The sequence below is a fragment of the Macrobrachium nipponense genome, chromosome 2 (assembly GCF_015104395.2).
Source record: "Macrobrachium nipponense isolate FS-2020 chromosome 2, ASM1510439v2, whole genome shotgun sequence".
NCBI lineage: Eukaryota > Metazoa > Arthropoda > Malacostraca > Decapoda > Palaemonidae > Macrobrachium > Macrobrachium nipponense.
This window is the reverse complement of record NC_087201.1, coordinates 125,648,905-125,671,127: the sequence shown is the minus strand read 5'-3', so window position 1 is coordinate 125,671,127 and position 22,223 is coordinate 125,648,905. Positions and strand designations below refer to the sequence as shown.

Below are 22,223 nucleotides of genomic sequence, written 5' to 3'. Positions count from 1 at the left end.
GGGGATTACGGTAAAATTCTCTTGTTCTCCATAGCTCTGCCTGTAACTATGAATTGACGTTTTTATCCTGAGACTCTTGTAAATGGTAACAGGTCAAAGGTTGAGTTTTTAATCACGGAGTTTGATGGCCACAACTTTATTTATTGTTGCAACATCTCAGATGCACAGGGCATGGCTGTATACACCAAGTCTGCATGACCTATTTATCATCAGAAAAATTCGGAGAATAGTTGCCATAAGTTCTCTGCTTTAAGATCTTTAAGTTCTACAGTGTTTACACATTTGCTCTTCAGCTCACCCCAAATATCTATATGATGGTCTTTTGGAAAGGATTTCTATGGTTCAGCAACAGGATTCAAAAGTTTAATTCCTTAAACTGTATAATGCAAAGCCAGCACAGAAGATAAATTCACATCCAACAGATCAACATGGTCGGTCTACTCTTGAGTTCAGTCTCCGCTGATTTGTCCAGTTGTTAATCATATTAGTGTCACTATTGTGAAAGGATACACCCACTTCGTCACCAAAAACCCATTTCGTCACAAAGAATACTCTATTGTGAAATCCATTTCGTCACCATTAATTTAATTTTCTCTTTTGTTGTACTTCCATATTCACTAATTAGTGTGTTCACTACTATACTACTTTTATGGGTTTATGCTGCACCGCAAGACAAACTGTAACTGATAAACTGTTTTTGTCCTCCAAAACTACTATACATATATTTTAAGAGTCAGTTTGACCAACATTTGGTAATTCTATAGGAAAGGGGCACACAAGCTTTTAAAAAAGTAGTTACCTAGAGTTACAGAGAATAGTGTATAGAATTCTTTGATACTAGTCATTAAGTGAGAAATGCTTATTAGTCCCAAAAAACCTCACTTTAAAATGTAAAAACTCGCGAAAAAACTAAATAACGGGAGCTCCGTCTCTCACCGAGTCAATTACAGACATCTGTGTCTGCGCCCGCATGCAAGGACTAAAAAAAACATAACTGAAACAAGTGACGAATACAATACATACATACTGGGTAAAACCCTTTTTATCTTCCCTTTTTCTCTAAATCCATTCTTACACGAGTATGGACAATTTTCTTGCACGGCTATTTTGTTCTCTGTCGTCATGGCAGTAGCTTCTACAAGTGTTCCTGCGAGAAACTTACCTGAAAACTTACGACATTTTCGATGTGAAAGCTGTGTCATAACCTATGGTGACACTCAAAAAAAGCGCGATGTCGCTGTACACACGGAACAGCACAAAAATTCCTGCTTGCCAGAACAAACATGCGTGCCAAGAATGTTTCAAAATGCAGTAAAGTGCGAAGAGCCGTTCCGCCACACCAAAACTGAAATCAGAATGTGCAAAAACTGACCACAATTTTTTTTTAGTTTTCGTCTTCCCCACCCTAAACCCCGTTCCCAACTGTGGTCCCCCAAGATTGTTGGTGGTTATAAGGGTTTTCCTCACTTATTTAACCCTAAACGCCGACTGGACGTATTGTACGTCGACATTTTTTGTCTCTCGGGTGCCGACTGGACGTATTTTATGTCGACATACAAAAGTTTTTTTTAAAAATTCGCGGAAAAAAATACTTTTAGGCTACCACCAAAAACTCTTGAAATCACGCGCCTTGGGGATGCTGGAGTTCACGGATCAAGGTGTTGTTTTGTTTACAATCATTACGCAGGCGCGCAAGCGCGAATTTCTTTTCTTGCCGCACTAAAAAGTTATCTGTGACACATCTCGGAAATTATTTCGTCACTTTGACATAATTTTTTTACCATTTTAAATTAGCCGTTACATAGAGTATTATATATGAAAATGTGCGCATTTTTATGTAAAATACAACAAAAAAAAATACTCATGATTGTAGCTTTTATCAGTTTTGAGATATTTTCATATAAATAACGATAAGTGGCAAAATTTCAACCTTCGGTCAACTTTGACTACCGAAATGGTCAAAAACGTAATGTAAGCTAAAACTCTTATATTTTAGTAATATTCAATCATTTACCTAATTTTGAAACTAATGAAGTCTCTAGCACAATATTTGATTTATGGTGAATTTATGAAAAAAACTTTTTCCTTACGTCAGCGCGGTAACTCTTCCGAAAAAAATCATACATGCGATTGTGGTAATGTTTGCACCATTTTAAATTAGCCGTTACATAAAATTTTATATATGAAAATGTGCGCAATTTAACAATAATAAAAAAAATGGTGTGCATGCACAATACAAACTAAAAACAACCCATGGTTGTAGCTTTTATCAATTTTGAGATGAAATTTTCATTATTAAAATGAAGTTTTATTGTATACTTACCGAACAACTATACAGCCGTGATTTCCCCACGAGCGGCCGGATACGGACAAATTCAAATTTAGCGCGTAGGCGTCGCCAACACTGGTGGTGATGACGTCATCTCCCTCCACTCGCAGGAGAACCAGGTACAACTGCCCAGGTGAATCCAATTCTTTCTGCCCGTCCGTCCACCTAAGGGAGAGGGTGGGTATAATCATAATTGTTCGGTAAGTATACAATAAAATTTCATTTTAATAATGAAAATTTCATTTTTATTGTATGTCTTACCGAACAATTATACAGCTGATTACACATTTATGGGAAGGTGGGATTCAGTGGACACTAGTATTTCTAAATGGTTACATTTATTACAATACCAGTAAACACTCAAGGTGTCTGTTGTACCTTACCTTGTAAGAGAGCTACAGCAGACTGTTACTGCCTCTGGTCGTGGGCTCTTCTTACTATTGTAGAGGAATTGGAATTTGACCAAAGTTAGCCTCTACAGGAGTGGAATCCTCCGTAGTTCAAGCGAGTCAAGGCTGACTGACAGAGGATAGTAACAACAAAGATTGCCCTGCCCTGGGCTAAGACCAGAAATTCATCATACAAAACATTTGTCACCAACACCAGATTTAAAAACATATATACCCAACCATTGTAAAATCTGACCTAACAGACTGGTGAGTATCCCAGGTACTCAGTAACCCCCAGCTTCCCTTGAACTCGACAACCTATTCAAGGTGAAAAGTTAGCATAGAGGTGACGACCCCTGTGCCGTTTCTCCCAACACCATGCCAGAAACCGCCACCGGACCTAACGTTTTTACAATTCTCGAAAACCGTTTCTATCTCTTTGAGATAATGACTCGCAAAAACCGAATTCGATCTCCAGAACGTGCTCCTGAAGAATCGAAGCTAAAGATAAATTCTTTCTGAATGCTAAAGAAGTTGCCACTGCTCTAACCTCGTGAGCTTTACTCTCAGAACGGAAAGATTGTCGTTCTCGGACTGCGAGTGAGCTTCCCTGATAAGCTCTCTAATAAAAAACGATATAGCATTCTTATAAAGAGGACGAGAGGGATTTTGAACGAGGTCCAGAGCTTAGAAGATTGTCCTCTTAATACCCTTAGTGGCAAACAGATACTGCTTAATAGCCCTGACTGGACATAAGAGCTTTTCTTCCTCCTCATGTCCAACCAAATCAGATAAGTTCCTTACCACAAAACTCCTCGGCCAAGGATTAGAAGGATTCTCATTTTTGGCTAGAAAGGTCAACGATACCGAAAATACAGCATTGCCTTGAGAGAAACAGACTCTTTTGTCTATAGCGTGCAATTCGCTGACACGCTTAGCAGAAGCTAGTGCAATAAGAAAAAGTCCCTTCTTAGTCAAGTTCCTGAGAGAAGCGACTTCAAAGGCTCAAACGGTGGCCCCATGAGGAACTTAAGCACCACATCTAAGTTCCAAGCCATTGTATCCTGCGGGAGCTTAGTGGTTTCGAAAGAAAACCTAATGAGGGTCCGACAGATCTGAAATTGGAGGAAATATCCAAACCTCGATGTCGAAAAACCGAAGAGAGCATGGCTCTATATCCTCTGATCGTCGAAGGAGCCAGTTTCTTAGAGTTCCTAAGAAATAGAAGAAATCTGATATTTCTGTTTAAAGAGGTCGCAGAAGTTAGAGACTAGCACTTCTACACCATTCTCTGAAGATTCTTCACTTCCCTTGATAGAGTTTGTTAGAAGACTCTCTCCTACAACGAGCGATAGCTTCTGCAGCTCTTCTTGAAAACCCTTTCGCTCTGACAAGATTCCGGACAGTCTGAACCCTGTCAGAGCTAGAGCGGACAAAGTTGGTGGAACCTCTTGAAGTGAGGTTGTTTGAGAAGCCACTTCTCTGGAGGAAGAAGTCTGGGGAAGTCTACTAACAACTGGAGAAGGTCCGGGAACACTCTTTCCTGGGCCAAAAGGGAGCGATTAACGTTAGTGTTACATTGCTGTGCGACATGAACTGTTCAGCACCTCTCTTATTAGACCGAACGGAGGGAATGCATAAGCTTCCAGACCCGACCAATCCAACAGCATTGCGTCCACCCGACCAAGCTAGAGGATCTGGGACTGGAGACAACAAAAGAGAGGAAGACGGTTGTTCCTTGATGTCGCAAACAGGTCTATTGACGGTCGTCCCCAAAGGCGCCAAAGTTTCTAACAAATCTTGTTGTCCAAAGTCCACTCCAGAGGTAACACTTGCTGTTGACGACTTAACTCGTCCGCCAGGACGTTCATCTTTCCCGGAACAAATCTCGGGACTAGCTGAACCTTCGCTTCTTTTGACCACAGGAGGAGATCCTTGGCTACTTCGTATAGAGAGAAAGACTGAGTCCCCCCCTGTTTCCGCACGTACGAGAGAGCCGTGGAGTTGTCGGAATGCACTGCCACTACCCGACCTTCTACTAAGCTCCGAAACTGTCTGAGCCCCAGGAAAATTGCTAAAAGTTCCTTTACATTTATGTGGAACTTCTTCTCCTTCTCCAACCAAGCTCCTGAAGTCCGTTGATTTCCCAGTAGGGCTCCCCAACCTGTGTACGATGCGTCGGAAAAGAACTGTAGGTTCGGGAGGATGGGTCGTAAATCTAACCCTTCTTCCAACCTTGCTCGAGAGAGCCACCACCTTAGGTCCTCTTTTATTTGATCTGTGACAGGAAAGGTAATCGAGTCTGGTTGTGTCTTCCTGCACCAAGAGGCTCTCAGGAAAAACTGCAGAGGTCTCATGTGCAGTCTTCCCAACGTCACAAAACTTCTCCACTGACGTCAATTTGCCCAGGAGCCTCATCCACTGATGGCAGAACTTACCTTTTTGTCCAAGAACTCCTGAACTGTCTCCAGACAGCCTTGAACCTCTTCGGGGACAGAAAAGCCCGAAAAACTTGAGCATTCAGTCAATCATCCCCAAATAAAGGATGCTCTGAGATGAAGGAACCAACTGGGACTTCTGTTTGTTGACCAGAATTCCTAACTTTCTGGCAAGATCCAGAGTTGTTCCAAGGTCCTTCATGCACCGACTCTCTGATTCCGACCGAGAAGCCAATCGTCCAGATAGAGGGAGATTCTTACTCCTAATATGTGCAGCCAGCTTCCTATTGGGGATAGAACCCTGGTGAAAACTTGAGGAAGCGGTCGCTAGTCCGAAGCAAAGCGCCCGAAACTGAAACACCTTGCCTTCGAACATGAACCTCAGGTACTTCCGAGATTCGCGATGTATCGGAATATTGAAATAAGCGTCTTGCATGTCCAGAGAGACCATCCAATCCCCCTGTCTGATGGACTCCAGAACCGACCGAGTGGTCTCCATATGAAATTTTGTTTTCTGGACATGCAAGTTCAGGGCGCTCACATCCAAAACCGGCCTCCAGCCCCTGATGACTTGGGAACTACAAAAAGGCGATTGTAAAACCCCTGGAGGAAAATCCCCTTTATCCCCTTCGATCTGTCTATCGCTTCTTTGAGAACAAGCGCTTCCACTTCTGCGGCTAGCGCCAGAAATTTGTCTGAGCCCGGAGAGTATGCCTGGAATGGAATTGGCTACAGGTGAGAGCGAGGGAGGTGAAACGAGAGGAATACGATAGCCGAACTTGAGTATTGCACTACCCAGGCTTCTGCTCCTCTGTTTTCCCATTCCTCCCAAAAACAGAGCCAGCCTGGCTCCCACTGGTGCATGAAGAACCGAGCTTTCATTTGGAAGGTTTGTTAACCTTGGCCGAGGCCTTAGACTGAGGTCGCAAATTCGACTTCGGCCGAAAAGAAGCGCTTGGGTTTTCTCCCTCGAAAATGCGCTTGGGCCAGAGGAGAACCGAAGGAACAGTCTCCAAAGGAGCTTTAGGTCTCTTAGTAGACTGTGCCAGTAAATCCGAAGTAGATTTCTTATCTAGCGCAGACGAAAATTGACAACTACTACATCGTCTGGAAAGAGGTTATCTTTCACAACAAAAGGAGCAAACAAAAGAGAGCAGACTTCGCTTAGGAAGTAACCCTTTTAGAAGCAAAGGAGCACCAAAGTTGCCTTTTCTTAAGGGTACCAAAGGCGATGAGCGAAGCTAACTCATCACATCCATCCCTAATGGATTTGTCCGCACAGGACAGAACACCAATCCAATCCTCCGCTAACTCCTGAGAAAGAGAAGGACAGTCTTCGATCTTGGCCGCTAAAGCGCCAATAGTCCAATCAAGGAAGCTAAAGACTTCCAAAAGTTTAAATTGATCTTTACAACGTGGTCCAACTCAGGCGCTGTAAAGAAAACTTTCGCTGCGGCGAAAGCAGATCTTCTAGGAGTCGATTAAACTGGAGAAGTCTCCCTGGGAGGAGGCAGAAACTCCCAGAGAAGGAGCTTCCCCAGTTACATAAAACCTATACCTCTTACGAAGCAACTTAGAGGGAGGGTAAGCAAAAAGAGCCTTCCCTAAGTCTCTTTTCATAGACATCCATTTCTCCGTCTCTTTCAATGAATGTCTAACCGCTTTAGATAGAACAAGTTTTGGGAGGAGAGGGTCTGAAGTTTTCCTCCTCATCAAAAAAGTCGAAGTTAGGGAGCGCGGAGCCGCTTTCTCAAAATAATCTGGATAAGATACCAGAAGAAATCTAAGGAGACGTGAATAACACGAGAGGTGATGTGAATCCTCTCTCTACTTCTTCTTCATTCTCCGATACCGCCGAAGAAGTAGACGGAACTACAACCGGATCTGAAGGTTTCGAACCACCCTTGGACTCATTCATCCAGTTGGTTAACATCTCTAACTGCTTGCGCAAAGGCGCCAGAGACGAATCAAAAACAGTTAACGTAGGCTTGGAAGAGCCTAAATGTTCAGCAGGAGGCGGAAAAACTACTTGCGCCTTGCTCGGAGCCGCCGAAATTCGAGGCGAAACAAGAGCATCAGGCGTAACAGACGAGAAAGCGCCTAAAGAAACACCCTTAGAACTGCTAGCTACAGCGCTAAAACCACAATCTCTACTAGTAGATGGAGCCAAAAAGGCACAGATTGAGGCGACGAACGAGCCGCTAACGGCCGAGGCGCAACCCTACTCTCAGGCTCCTTGTACCGCTTGACTGGAGGAGGCGAAGAATCGGCGCCTGAACGCCTCTTTAAGGGACGCGAAACGGGCAAATCTCGCCAAGAGCGCCGCGCGACCGTAGACGAATCGCTTGAATCATTCGAAAGACGTCTGACCGCAACACCTTTCCAACGCTTAACCGAGCCCTGTTGAGGCACAACAGGCTCAACAAGAGAGGCGCCTGCCTGTGGGCAAATCCCGATCGACTCCCTTGGACTTCCGGTATGTCTTCTCCCCGGTGCGGGGGAGCTGGACAGTGACCTTTGTCTAGGATGAAACCGTGTCAGGACAGACAGACGCACCCTCAACTACACTCTTACCTGAAGCGCTTTCTCCAAAAACGTCTTAACTGAATTACCAAGTTGCAAAACCGTATTCGCTAGTACCGAAAATTTCTGATCTAACGCCTCGATTCCAGACTTGGCAATCTGGTTCGGAAGAAACTAAACACAGGAAACCGGAGAAGTGGGATTAGTAGGAGGAATAGGAGGTGTAGTTAAAGGAGACATAACAAATTGAGGAGAAACAGAAGGAAACAGATGCATCGCAAGACGAAGCAGAGCTAAGTCTACTTCCCTAAGCGCTGCTTTTTCTAATTCTGTCTTTAGCTAATTTCTCCGAGTATGAACTAAAAAACTTCCATTGAGAATCAGTCCAATCACTACACTTGTTACATGTTCGATCTGCTGAACAAAACCTGTCCCCTACACTTAACACATTTAGTGTGAGAATCATACTCTAACTTGGATAATCTAGTTTTACATCCTGAGATGCAAAACCTAACTCCCGACGGACTAGAATCTGACATGGCAACGCCTAAATAATAAGCAAAAATAACAACAACGCCAAAAAAGAGTACTTCACCAATTCCGAAGATCAAATCCACAAGAAAAAAGCGAAGCAAAGTCATCCAACCGCACCGACCACCGATGTTCACCGGACGCCGGCAGGAAAAGAATTGAATTCACCTGGGCAGTTGTACCTGGTTCTCCCGCGAGTGGAGGGAGATGACGTCATCACCACCAGTGTTGGCGCGCCTACGCGCTAAATTTGAATTTAGTATCCTGCCGCTCGTGGAAATCACGGCTGTATAATTGTTCGGTAAGACACTACAATAAAAACTTTCACATAAAAAATGATGTGACAAATTTTCAACCTCGGTCAACTTTGACTCTACCGAAATGGTCGAAAAACGCAATTGTAAGCTAAAACGCTTATATTCTATTATATTCAAGCATTTACCTTCATTTTGCAACAAATTGGAAGTCTCTAGCAAAATATTTCGAATTTATGGTGAATTTATAAAAAAAAATTACATTTTCTTACGTATCCGCGCGGTAACTCTTCCGAAAAAAATCATACTGTAGAGGATTGTGGTAATGTTTTGCACCATTTTAAATTAGCCGTTACATAACGTTTTAAATATGAAAATGTGCGCAATTTCATGTATAATACAACAGGAATAGTTGAAGGTTGTAGCTTTTCTCATTTTTGAAATATTTGCATATAAATCACGATAAATAGAAAAAAAATCACGTTCGGTCAAATTTGACTACCGAAATGGTCAAAAAACGCAATTGTAAGGTAAAACTCTTACAGTCTAGTAATATTCAGTCATTTATCTTAATCGTGAAACAAATTCGAAGTCTCTAGCACAATATTTAAATTTATGGTGAATTTTTAAAAAAAAAACCTTCCTTCCCTCCGCGCGCGGATTCTCCGCCACAAATCTCCGAAATGCGTAAGTCCCATTCTCGGAATATTTGCTCCGTTTCATATTAGGCATTTCATAGAGTTTTATATATAAAATGTGCACAATTTCATGTAGAATAAAACGAAAAATATTTGAAAGTTGTAGCTTTTCTTATTTCCGAATAATTAAATATAAAAAAATATTTAAAAAATTCGACATTCGGTCAACTTTAACTCGTCAGATATGGTCGAAAACTGCATTTGTAAGCTAATATTCTTACAGTATAATAATATTCAATCATTTTTCTTCATTTTGAAAGAAATTGGAAGTCTCTAGGACAATATTTATATTTATGGTGAATTTTTGAAAAAAATATTTTTTTTGTATTTTTTACGTCCCCGCGCGTTACGAATTCATGCATTATTTTGTGATAATATTTTTCTCTGTGTTGCTTTTATAGTTTTACAATGTGTTATTATACCAAAATGATCGCAATTTAGTGTACATTACAACGAAAAAAAGTAACTTGTTATCTTTAACCGTTTTGCGCATATCGCGATTTAAATACAATTATATATGAAATTTCGTTTTTGCGCTATCATATATCGCATTATTTATATATGATAATGATAATTTTTTTCATTTCTGATGGTTGCATACTAAACTTCAGGCAATGACAAAAAAAGGAGCCAAAAATGAACTCTTAATCTTAAAAACTAAGCCCGCTGTGATTTTTCGAAAAAAATATTTTTTCTGCTTCCGCGCTCACTCTGAAACGTCTCCGGCACACGGGAGACATCTTTTTTTTTACCGCTTCGGCGTTTAAGGGTTAATGATAATGAAGCCTAGATAAAGTGTTATTTTAGCATTTTAAGCTGTTTAACAGAAACTGGTGCACCCCTTTCCTATACAATTACCCAACATTTTTATACTGTTACATTTTCAATATTTTATGTAGTGACCAAACGGGCTAAAAAAAATGGTGATGAACCAGACTGGTGACGAAATAGGCAGATCCCTTGTGAAGTCCAAGGTCAAATACAAAAATAAGTAAAAGGGGGTGTATTAATTGCAAAAGTGGTGTATAGCCTAGTAGGTATGCACACTTAAATCCAATTAATTTTACAATAAAATGGATGCAGTACAATAGGTATGCATATTTACACCCTATTAATTAACTTCAATTAGGTTTTATGAATTCATACCATTCTATAGTAATGTTTATGTCATGTATTAAAATATTTTCTGTATGATGCTAGTAAAAACCTTTTGAGCAGGAATCTCCTTTACCTTTTAGACTGACGAACATCACAATTTTTAAAAGTAAATTGTATTTTTCCTATAAGGAATAGCTTCAGCGTAGCTGGAAACAACTGCTAGACTTTATAGCAAGGTAGTTCAGTAGTTTGAACTACTGCCCCATTAGGGGAAGCGCCTCTCACTCAGGCATTCACATTCCACTTTGCTTTTGGCCCAGGAATAACAGAATAAGGGGTAGCATGAGGGCGGCCTTATGTGACAAGGACCTCATGTTCATATCATTAGGAAAAATAAAATTTGCTTAAAAAAACTTCGACTTGTTCCTACACGGTATACAAACTGTCAGTCCTTCACATTAGGAAGAATTCTAATTGTAGGTAGAAAGGATTCTGATACAAGTCACCTGAGCTGAATGGAGCTCGCTCACCTTGATTTGGACCCTGGTTGTTAGAGCTGGGGAATGAATTGCACCTCTGATGAATTGATCGGAGAAGGTGAACTGCGAGATCATTCATCAGACATCTGAGCTTTCCTCCTATGGAGGGCAAGACTTTTTCATAGGAAAAAACAAGCTTGGATGAGTCTGGCATACAATGACAGTAAAGCAAAATACAAGTAGTGGGTTTGCCAAACTTACAGGTTAGGGATACGATGTACTTCATCAAGCAAGGGATAAAGCACCATAGTCTACATTAGGTAGGGTGGGTTTGTAGGTCAGGGTTGTTCCTTTCAACACTCATTTTGTGTTTTCCCAACCAAAACATACCAATTTCCATTTCTCCCTCTGATCCCCCAGAATGAACAGTTTTAGGGGAAACTGCCGAACAACGCCTAACCACTGCATAGCCTACTAGCCTATTAATTTGCTTCAAACTATTAGGTAGAGTAGGCATGTTACTGTAAAATTATTTTATATCTTTTTTTCCTTCTCAAACGCTAAAAACATCTCATGTTGCTCAAAACTGGGGTAGGTAGTAGTTTTGAGAACAACAGGAGAAGGCTCTAACACCAGCTCAAGGCCGATGCTTCATCCATATTTCTGATGTTCAGTACTACCTAGTAGCTAACCCACAAGTCAGGTTAGAAGGTCTGATTCGGTCATGACATGGCATTTTAGAAAAATTTAGGTTTTTCAGTGGCAGACTCTGTGCCTGTTGTTCTAAACTGACCCTCAATTGTCATACTAGGCCTAGGCTTGGCTAGCTAGTTAGTAACCTCTACCGTTAACCTACCTATATGTAGTGTGTTAGACTAGCCTCGGCCAACCCTATGGAAGATCAAAGTCACCTCAGTGGTCTGGTAAACTAGGTACTAACGCTAGTACCTACTTTAATAATTATATACCTAGGTACTACCGAGGTAGTAGCACGTCTCACAACCGGATTAGGGTAGTAGGTACTAACATAGCCTACCTCCTGTCTTTATATAATTAGCTGTTCTACGATTTTTAAATTATTTACCTTTTGGCTCAGTAAGAACTAGGCTATACCTAGTAGTAGTAGGGTTAGTACTAAGTAGCTAGCTATAGCCTAATGTCAACTAGTATTGGTATAGGGGTATTCCAGAAAAGTTTTTTCAATACGTACATTAATATTTGCGTACATTAGTGAACTAAACTAGTAGTCAGTATGCCTATTGCCTATGTTAGCCTAAAATCGCATAGGGTACTTGTCTTAGCACCACCCCAAGGCATGCTCGGCTAAGTACACTACTACCACCTAGGTATAGGCTACCTATAGCTTTAGACTATTTGTCGCCTATGGATTTTGAGCCTCAGTTACTTGCCATAATTCAATTAATAAATTACAGTTAGCCTAACATGTTAAATGATAAGTTAATGAATAGAAACTTAGAAAGTTCTAGATACTTTCTCAGTGGGATGGGCAAGTCGTAGGTAGTACTACTACTAGCTATAGCCTAGTTGATCATTTTTAAGCGGCATATCCTCTTATTTCTCACCTGCAGTGCCCCGGTGCCTCGAGGATGACTTCCTATGACGACTAATTTGGCTGACCGTGGAATCCATTTCACGTCGAATGCGTTGTAATTTAGAGACTGCTCAGAGTATACCAAAATTTGCGGCTTTTCCATCGTTGAACGGAGACTGCTCCTCAACTACGCATACTTGAACGGTACTTCCAAAGTTTGACTGAGTCTATTAGGTGAAAACTTAAGACGACTGTGATGATTTCAAATGCATGTAACAAAGTCGAAAGACATTTTAAAATTATTCATTTTGTTATTTAAACTCATAATCATTTGGTAAAAAAAATGTAATGTTAAAAAAATGAGTAGCAGAGCAGGAGGGTCTGAGGGGAAGACCAGCGATAGATTAATTTTGAAGTTTTAACAAGTTAAACAAATTACGAGTTACTTATGTCAAAGTTTTCTAGTGGTTTAATATGTTATCTTATTACTCTTTATTTATTGTAAATAGATTGTCATAGTCACGTCAAAAAAGTTACGTCTCTCCTATGCTGTTACCATGACGACGGCTTGCCTAATAATTTAAATCTAAAGGCGGCAGACTTGCATTTGCTTTTACTAAGTTAGGCCAGCCTTCCTTATTAGGATCGGGAGGGGTGGTGGAGGAAATTTATTGGTACTACACTAAAAACTAAAAGGGAGAAGAGATGAAAAAAAAATATAACATAGGTGGAAAGGGGGATATAAAAGTCCCCAACCCCCCCCCGCAAAAAAAAAAAAAAAAAATACAAGAGGATAGGAGGCTCGAAAATGCTTGGCAGTAAATATGAGTTATGTAAAGTTCATTTAAGTGTTACTTACCAATATTTTTCCTGCATTCGGTTGTTCATTCCTAATAAACCACTTAAACTCAAACATAATGCTTATTTCTTAGAATACTGTAAATAAAAGAGCCTCACAAGATGCTTTAAGGGTGTAGTATTCTCTTTGATTTTGGCTTGGGGGAGGGGGATAACAACTCATGGGCCTCGCCAAGTCAACTCCTTTTATTTTCTAGGGCATCGAAATTATTTGAGCCGGTAAACAGGCATTAGGGACACATCACGGTCATCCTTAAAGCTGCCATCTTTGCCTGTTCCCTCTACACTGTAGTATATTGGCAGAGTTATCCACACCAAGCAACATTGTTTGCAAACAATTGTTTCCCATCCAAAATGGAAAGCATTTAGTGTTTCGGTGTGTATTTGTATATATACACATATATAATGTATTATATACACGTACTATATCACACACGTGTATATATATATATATATATATATATATATATATATATATATATATATAAAAGAGTTAGGCCTTTCCACACCAGGCAACATTGTTTGCAAACACTGTTTCCCATCCAGAATGGAAAACATTTAGTGTTTCAGTGTGTATTTGTATATATCACATGAAAATAATGTATTATATTCACATGTACTACACACACACACACACACACACACACACACACACACACACACACATATATATATTATATATATATATATATATATATATATATATATATATATATAATATATATGTAATTATATAATGTGTGTGTGTGTGTATACGCATTATCTACATATGCATGTATACGTGTACCTATATATGTATCTATTTTCAATTCCACCAGAAGCAAGTCCGCGTGACACACTCCTTTTTCTTATGCCTTCCTCGCCCATATCTTGTTATTTCTCTTATCCCTCCTCGAGCATGGGCACCCGCAGCATATGGGCCAAGAGGGGGCAAATATATATATATATAGATATATATATATATATATATATATATATATATATATAAGATCCCATAAAAACACCAAAATATAGAGAGATAATACGTACTATATTCAGAGACTGCTGTCTCCCTCTTCAGGTAGATGAATGAGAAAGTTACAAAAAAGGTGGTATTTATACCAAGAGACCTATCCACAGGCAAGCCAAGTTAGGTCCCTTCCACTGATAATCCTCTTAACCATTGGTTGAATGAAAACTTTATCAATGACATTTGTATCCAATGTGCCTTTTGAGATGTTCATTACCTGTCTATGTTTAATCAAGGCCAATTCCATCATCTGACTTTTGTACCGGCAGTTGCTGCTATAAATTATATGTGACAAATTCCAGTTTATTCTGTGGTTATGTTCATTTATATGGTTGAAAATAGCTGAGTTCTGTTGTCCATACCTAACTGACTGGGGAAGTGATTTTCCTCTAAATCCTATCTAAGACTGGTCACAGTCCAGGCATGGGAATTTTCTTAACACCTGTGTCCTTGGGGGATGTCTTTTGTTGGACATTAATCAGGGATTTGGTGTTTGGGTAGGTAAATGCAAAAGGGTTAGCTTTTCCGAGAGTCTTGGTCACCGTCTTAATCGTGTCCAGGAGTGGAATTTTTATTTTATTGTCTTATGGTCTTGTCTTGAGGGGTCGATAGAAAATTATGTTTCTTTGTGGATTGCTTTCTCAATTATATGGATACCTTAAAGACAAAAGCTGCTTACAAATTAGTTCAAATTCTCTTTCCAGGAAATCTGGGGAACAAATTTGTAAGGCTCTTAAGAATAGGTTGCTGGCTACCCTATCTTGATAGGAATGTCATGATAGCTAAAGTAGTGAATGTATGAAATAGAGAACGTAGGTTTTCTGTGTATGGTGAGTTTGTATTCTGTTGTGTCTCTGATTATTAAAACATCAAGAAATGGAATTTTGTTGTCTGTTTCCCATTCAACTTTAAATTTGATGCTAGGCACTAATGCATTTAATTTTGAAAGGAATTGATTAAAATTGCCCCAACTATTATCCTACAGTGTTAGAATATCATCTAAATATCTCATCCACAGCATGTTTTTGGGTTTTATTGCATTTATTACTGTAGTTTCAAAGTATTGTAACAGAACTTTTTTACCAGTCATATATATATATATATATATATATATATATATATATATATATATATATATATATATATACAGGCAGTCCCCAGGTTACGACGGGTTCGGCTTACGACGTTCTGAGGTTAAGGCACTTTTCAATTATATTCATCTGAAATTATTTCCAGGGTACGACGCCTACAACACTGATCTGGCAGATGAAATATGACACCAAAAATGCAAAATAATCAATACTTGAAGGTTTTGTGGATGAAAAATGCAATAAGAAATAAACAGTTTACATAGTTTTCAATGCACCCAAACCATTAAAAGTAAGGTTTTCTTAGGATTTTTCACGATGTTCCGGCTTACGATGATTTTCGGCTACGACGCGTTCAAGGAACGGAACGGGACCCCCGTCGTTATTACATATATAATAATATAATTATATACATATATATATATATATATATATCATATATATATATATATATATATTATATATAATATATATATATATATATATATATATAGATATGTGATATATATATATATATATATATATATATATATATATATATATATATATATATACAGTGGAGGACCCCCCGTATTCGCGTTCTCCAGATTCGCGGACTCACACATTCGCGGATTTCTCTTGGGAACGTCTCCCTGCATTATTCGTCGCGGCGAAAATTCGCAAAAGCATTCGCAGTATTTTTCTATGATCAAATATCCACAATTTTCCTGGTTTTTGTGATGAATTTCATCATAAAATGCACTTTTTGTGATAAAACTATTAAAAAAACCAAGCATGAAAATTTTTATTGGGTTTTTCTTGAGTTTTAACTAACAAAATAGGCTGTTTTTAGCATTTTTATAGGGGTTCCAAGCATTCGCAGGTTCTAACTATTCACGGGGGGGTCTGGTACGCATCCCCGCGAATACGGGGGGACCACTGTATATATATATATATACTGTATATATATATATATATATATATATATATATATATATATATATATATATATATATATATATATATATATATATATATATATATATATATATATATATATATATATATATATATATATATATATATATATATATACATACAGGCAGTCCCCGGGTTATGACGGGGGTATTATTTATATACATACAGGCAGTCCCCGGGTTACGACGGGGGTTCCGTTCTTGAGATGCATTGTAACCCGAAAATCGTCGTAAGCTGGATCCATAAAAGAAAAAAAAAAAATCCTAAGAAAACCTTTAGTTTTAATGCTTTGGAAGCATTCAAATCTATGTAAACTGCATTCTTATTGCATTTTTCATCAAAAGAACCTTCAAATATTGATTATCTTGCATTTTTGGTGTCATATTTCTTCTGCCAGATCAGCATTGGAGGCATCGTAACCCTGGAACATGCGTCATAACCCTGGAAATTATTTCTGATGAATATAATTGAAAAGCGCCTTAACCTCGGAACGTCGCAAGCTGAACCCGTCGTAACCTGGTGACTGCCTGTGTATAATATAATTATATTATAAATAGTATATATATATATATATAGTATATAATATATATACTATATATATATATATATATATAGATATAGATATTATATATATATACTAATATATATACTATATATTATAAGCGAATAACCACAGGAAAATGATAGTCAGAAATCCAAGCGCTTTCGTCTTTACTAAGACATTGTCAAGGAGCTAATGAAATACAATTGGAGAGAAAGGTCTCAGGTACACAACAAGATCAAGAATACCAGATGGTTAATTGCCAAAAGGGTAAAAATTAAAAGAGATAATCCAGGATTGTCGGATATCACATGGCCACAAACCTAAACAGATTTGACCCTAACCGAAATTACAAAGTATCTTTACAGTCCAAAACATGTAAAAACTGAATATATTAATTTTGTTGCTTATATTTATCTACAACTTTTTTCATTATGAAAGCATCAAGTTTAAATAAACCAAGACTTAAATTTAGAACATTTCTATTATTTGACTTGATGAAACAAGATTCAATGATATTCCTTTTAACTGTGTCATTACATGGGATTAAGGCTCTTGCTTGACTCCAGTCAATAGGATGATCTAAATTCTCTCATATGTACAAATAATGCATTCGATATTTGCCCAGTTCTCACAGAATATTGGTGCTGTTTGAGACGTTGTGAAAGAGATTTACCGGTCTGTCCGTAGTAGACTTTATCACACTTTTTGCAAGGAATTTCATATATGCAGCCTGGAAGAATTTTTACAAGCCATTAAGATAAATTATACATAACTGAGCCCACTGAACTAATGATTGGTCTGATAGGGTTATTGATTTTATGTGTCTTGACTAAACCATACATATAAGGTTGGGAGGCGCATTGCGGTGTAAACTGTTTAATTAAATGGTCCAAGCCCTTCAAAATGGATTTAATTTGTTTATTAAAATGGGAGTTCACTGTCTGTGTAGGGTCAGACCTCAGTTTCGTATAAGTATCAGTTTCATTTAGCAATTTCATTATTTTACTTACATAGTCATTTTTATTCATTATTACCACTGCATTAGATTTATCTGCTGAAATTAAAACTATTTATGATATTGCATTGAAACTTAAATACCCAAGGACTTTTGTAGATGTGGCATGGAAAAGAACTAGAAAAACATTTTATTCAAATAGTGACAAACTTGAATTTAGTAAGCATAAAATTCTAAAATTACCCTATGATGAAAGGTTTTTAGATATTCCTAGAATTTTAAATCTTTCTTTTTAACATACGTAAGTGTTGTTTTCAGTAATATTAATGTCAAGAGTTTAGTAATCAAAAATTCTCCTAAAGATCTTCCAGGCTGCATATATGAAATTCCTTGCAAAAAGTGTGATAAAAGTCTATTACGGACAAACGGTAAATCTCTTTCACACGTCTCAAACAGCACCATATTCTGTGAGAACTGGGCAAATATCGAATGCATTATTGGTACATATGAGAGATTTAGATATCCTATTAACTGGAGTCAAGCAAGAGCCTTAATCCCATGTAATGACACAGTTAAAAGGAATATCATTGAATCTTGTTTCATTAAGTCAAATAATAGAAATGTTCTAAATTTAAGTCTTGGTCTATTTAAACTTGATGCTTTCATAATGAAAAAAGTTGTAGATAAATATAAGCAACAAAATTAATATAGTCAGTTTTTACATGTTTTGGACTGTAAAGATAATTAACCATCTGGAATTCTTGATTTTGTTGTGTACCTGAGACCTTTCTTTCCAATTATATTTCATTAGCTCCTTGACAATGTCTTAGTAAAGACGAAAGCGCTTGGATTTTTTATTATCATTTTCCTGTGGTATTCGCTTATTTAAGGAAGTCACGTGCATCTACTGTGATTTTTTAGCATCTATTAGTATATATAATATATATATGAATAATATATCAATATTAATATATTAGATATTTATATATATATCATAATTATATGTCTATATTTATTTTTATTTATTTTATTTATATATATACATTATGCAGTGGAACTTGCAATGTCAATTATTTAAATGAAGCAAGATGAGTATAAAAAAAATACAATGTTACATTGACTTTTTTTTCCAATAGTTCCATATATACTGTTCAGCTGGATTCAAATATTTCTGGAAAGAACAGTGCATTTATATACTATATACAAATATCATACAGTATATAACGATACCTTTAATTTACTTAAACTGAAAGAATATATTGTAAAATGGAAGGAAAACAAAGTGATGTAGTTAAATGTAGTAAATGCCATATATAAATATACATTTTTTCCTGGATTTCAGGGGGAGCAAACCTCCTCTTGCCCCTATGTTTGGGTGCCCGTGTCCTCGAGTGCATTAAAATAGCCAAATAGAATACAGAGGCTGCTGCACTGACAAGGATCCTAACGACAACTGAGGTCTGGAAAGGAAACATTGTTTGCAAACAGTCTCCAAGCTGTTTGCAAACAATGTTTCCTAATGTGGACAGGTCTTTATTGTAACCACCAGACAGCCTACCATCCTTTGGCACCTGCATTTCATTGCCCTTCACCTGTTCCCCAAGCAAATGATCTTCATTGTGAAATCTGACCCTGCATTGGTTTTGATTCTTTCTTTATTTCTTCAGGTACAATCATTTGCATTAATCCTTTGAATATTGTAATAGCCAGGCATTAGACTGGCTCTAAAAGTATATTTTTATATATTTCTCTTTTGCTTGTTTTAAACCCTTTCATTGTTAGAAATAATGCAGGTACTATCGTAAATTTTAATAGAGTAATTGAAACGAATCATTAGGTTACTTAACATCAATAAAAGTTGAACTGTACTATGTAGTATACTTTGTGTGGTGTTTTTAAATTGCATGGAACCAGTGGTTATTCAGCAACGGGACCAACAGCTTTACATGACTTCCAAACCATGTGGAGAAGTGAACTTCTATCACCAAAATACACATCTCTAACCCCTCAATGGAATGCCCTAGAATCGAACTCGTGGCCACCGAGGTGGCAGGTTAAGACCATACTGATCACACCACTGAGGGGCTTATGTAGTACTATACTACTCACTTCAGGTTCTTGGCCTCTGGCCTTCTTTGCTCAAGATTAAGTTCCCTCCAAGCTACCTTCGATTTTTTTTGCTAATAATAAATTTTAAGTTAATGCCGAGTTTATCTCCCCTTTGAGACAAAAGTTTATTATTATTATCATTATTATTATTACATAGTGCTGTTGAATAGTTTAACCAAAGTTAGGGATCTGGTTGAAATTTTTTTTAAGCTGTAATATGAATATGTAAAGAAACAATATATACTAATGTAATATGTACTATTTATTTATGCTTTGTATTATCAAATCACAACCAAAATTAAATTCTAAATAAGTTAATCATTCAAACGACATTATTCTTAAATAAGAGATGTAAATGAATGTCTCTCTCTCCAAGCCCAGATGACTTGAATGTTTCTTCTGTCAAACAAGAATTCTCTACAGCATAACTGAAACTTTTGTACTATGTACCAATAATAATAATAATCAATAATATCAGTAATACAAAAAAATACATCAGCACAGTAAAGAAATGGACATTATTATAAAAGAAAATTACAATTGATTACTGTGGCAACATATGAGTGCAGCTGCGCTCATTGTCTTTCGCAGATTTGTCTAATCATGATCAGAAATATACCTTGTTATTAGCCTATCCTAGTATGTTGTGCATTTAATGTTATTTTTAAAGGTGTCTGCGAGAGACAAGTATCCAAAAATAATTTTCAAATAATCCAGTAATTAGATAAAACTCTATAGTTGGCTGCCACTTGTTAAGTGACTACTTATGTTAGCGCTCAGTTAATCTCGCATGGTTTTCATGCTAAGAAACGTTTGAAAAATTTTTGTTTAGAATGCAGCAATATTTTCCTTTTGTAAGCAAGTGCTATTTTTATCACACAATTGCATTCTTATGATTTTAATCATGCTCTCACAGTTTCTCATTACCATCTCAACAGAATTGGCCACTGCATTGTCATTTTAATCTTTTTAAATATGTCATACAAATAACTACTAATAATATACCTTTTAGAATGTTTCTGTGCCTGTATGCATATTTTCCTCCGAAAAAGCTGCTCCTATCTAGCTGAAAGTGGTTTACATATGAAAACTCTCAAAGATTTTAAGCATTAATGTATCAAAGACTGTCAAGTCTTAGACACGCAGTCCAAAATTTTAAATTAATGATTCTCAGATCCAGAAGAACTGATTCTGTATGGGAAGGCCACGACCACATCTCACAAAACTTTAAAAAATAACAGCTTGCATTTATGCGACCAGCCCACCAAAAATGTATGCTGTGTTCTGTACAAAGCAAATTTTTTGTTGATCTGTCCTATGGAGCCCTGAGTGGACCATGAGAGAGTTAACTCCTTTGAGAATGAAGAATGGCTACCAAAAAAAATGCTTTTCCTACCTCAAAACCTATTTTTTAAAAATGGACAACCCTTATAATTAGAGGAAGATTGGGCAGCTGCAACAGGTTCCGGCCTGAAAAATGAGTTAATTTCTGATCATTCTAACATTACTACTGCATTTCTAAAGTTCACATAATTATAAAACATTTTGGTAGAAAATACAGTAACCTCAAAGAAATGTAATAAAACGTCTAACATTCATTCAGTCCTTTTGTCTTTTGTTTTACTATGGAGAAATAGCCATACGTAGTTATTTACACAGTTACGTTGCTAATCTACTATTGACACCAAGGATGTCTTTATAGCATAGTTCACTGGATTCCATTTTTTCATTTTTGACATTAAAGATAGCTTTCAAGATGAATCTCATGTGTTTCATTAAGCTCAGTATGTTTTCATTAAGAAAAGTACTTTTCAGTTTAGATGATGCTGAGGCATTTTCCTAGTAATAATAATGATGTTAGCAGTAAGCACCTGTTTTTGCATTATAATAAAGTATACACTATATGCACTACATAATTCAAGATACATCACTACATATTCCATAAAAAATTATAACTTAATTAATTTTTTCTCTAAAGATTATATACAATTTTAATTCCCCCCAACCCCACACTCCCAATAAATCCTTCAGGCCAGTCCTAAGGAGTCTAGATGTTTACTAAATTGTCTGGGTAGCTACTTTACTTACTGCTTAGAAATTGTTCACAACATGGAAAAAGGTGCTTCTTTAGGTTAGGATTACATCAAACTAAAATGAAAAAACCAATCCTTTTATTAGAAAATACTGTACACTGCATACCATATTTCAAACTGTAAAAAAAATAAATCTAATTTTACTATACTTTACAACAAGACTATCTTTACATGGCTCAAATCAAAATCTTTTTAGTTATTGTACTTTTGATACTAAAACAGATTTCAATGACACAATAAAAAAATTAAACTATAATGAAGGTCATTCCTCTATAGATAGACCAAATTCACATTTTTCACTTACACTTCTTGTAATTTT

The 22,223-nt window shown here is 37.2% G+C and overlaps 1 protein-coding gene across 1 annotated transcript in view; it reads left to right on the top strand.

Annotated features, from left to right (window-relative positions):
* Window positions 1-22,223, top strand: part of LOC135220970 (dynein axonemal assembly factor 10-like) — a 103,911-nt gene that overhangs the window by 14,418 nt on the left and 67,270 nt on the right. The gene's annotated exons all lie outside the window — the stretch shown is intronic.